Source organism: Cryptomeria japonica, unplaced genomic scaffold, assembly GCF_030272615.1.
Source record: "Cryptomeria japonica unplaced genomic scaffold, Sugi_1.0 HiC_scaffold_764, whole genome shotgun sequence".
Lineage (NCBI taxonomy): Eukaryota > Viridiplantae > Streptophyta > Pinopsida > Cupressales > Cupressaceae > Cryptomeria > Cryptomeria japonica.
The window spans coordinates 57,690-59,251 of NW_026729531.1; the positions used below are offsets into that span (position 1 = coordinate 57,690).

Below are 1,562 nucleotides of genomic sequence, written 5' to 3' on the forward strand. Positions count from 1 at the left end.
CATTTGTGGTCCTTGGGTCCCATTTTGCATCCCGAAACTTGTGTTTTGGTGCTTGATCCCTATTTTGGGTGCCCACCTTGCACCAAGTGCGCACCCCGGGGCAAACCGAGCGCCTTGGTGCCACCGGGGCAAGATCGAGCGTGCACCCGAGGCGCCCCGAACATGCACCAAGGTGCACTCGGCCCACATGTGAGCGCAGTCGTTGCGCCCGAGGTGGTGTGTGGGCACCGCGTTGCAGACGGGACACTGCACGCACACGACGCCCCCCCCTCCAGGTGCACGCACGTAGGCCGGGCCGGGTGCACACCCGACGCCCTAGCAAGGTGCGCGCACCCGGGCAGGGCTCACACTTGGCGAACGGGGCGCACTTCGCGAGGGAGGGTGTGCACCTCGACGGGGGTGGGTGGCCGGGGTGGATTCGCACGTGGGTCGCGGTTTGCTAAGTACACACTGCGACAAGCTCATAACGGGTGCGATCATACCAGCGTTAGTGCACCGGATCCCATCAGAACTCCGCAGTTAAGCGCGCTTGGGCCGGAGTAGTACTGGGATGGGTGACCTCACCGGGAAGTCCCGGTGTTGCACCCTTTTTTAGTTTTTCGCCGGGCGTCGCAATGCTATTTGAATAACCTTTTGCCCGTTTGCGTTCTCGTCGGGGCCGGGCCGGGCCGGGGTGCGCTGCCCGCACTACCGCGCGCGCGGGGGCGACACCGAGCGCGCACCCGAGGCGCCCCGAGCACACAGGCCACGGTGCAACCCGGGCGTTGTGCGCGCACCCCGGTGCGCCCGAGGTGCTGCGCGCGCACCCAGGTGAAATCGGTGTGTCACCTCGGCCAGTGCGCGCTCGGTCGAGTCGCGCACGTTGGCCAAGGTGCACGGTGATGTTTCTTACTCTAAGGTTCCGCACCAGACGCCCGGGACAGGTGAGCGAAGCTGGGCGGGGCCGGTGTGCGCGGCCGGGGGCAGGTGCACGCAGCTGGAGGAGAGCTTTGGAGCCACACTTCGGAGCGCACCAATGATGCGCTCCATTCAAAAGTTTCCTGAAAAGGCAAAAAAAAAGTTGAGATTATAGAATTTCCCACTTGAGAGATTGTAAAAAAAAAAAATTTAAAATGAAGGAAAACGCGGGTGCCAAGGTGTGCGCAGCCCAGCCAAGGTGTGCGCACCAAGGCGCCCACCCTGGCGAAGGTGCACGCAAGGTGCGCACCCGAGGCAAACCGGACAATTAACCCAACTTTCGACTTCGCGTGCACCTTGGAGCGCACTTCGGAGCGCTCCTTGGTGCGCACCAATCTTGGGCACCTCGGAGTGCACCATGGCGCCCACCAAGGTGCGCACCCGGGGCAAACCGAGCTCCGACTTCGTGCGCACCTTGGAGCGCACGAAAGGTGTCGCACCATGGCGCCCACCAAGGTGCGCGAGCCCAGCCAAGGCGTGCGCATCAAGGTGCGCACCCTGGCGAAGGTGCGCACCCGGGGCAAACCGAGCTCCGACTTCGTGCGCACTTGGAGCGCACAAAAGGTGCGCAACCCAGCCAAGGTGTGCGCACCCCGGTCAACCGA

The 1,562-nt window shown here is 63.8% G+C and overlaps 1 non-coding gene across 1 annotated transcript; it reads left to right on the forward strand.

Moving 5' to 3' along the window:
* Window positions 1-468: 468 nt before the first annotated feature.
* On the forward strand, window positions 469-588 carry LOC131872767 (5S ribosomal RNA). Its single transcript, XR_009370854.1, has one exon. It is a non-coding gene; the product is annotated as a 5S ribosomal RNA (ribosomal RNA).
* The last annotated feature ends 974 nt before the right edge of the window (window positions 589-1,562 follow it).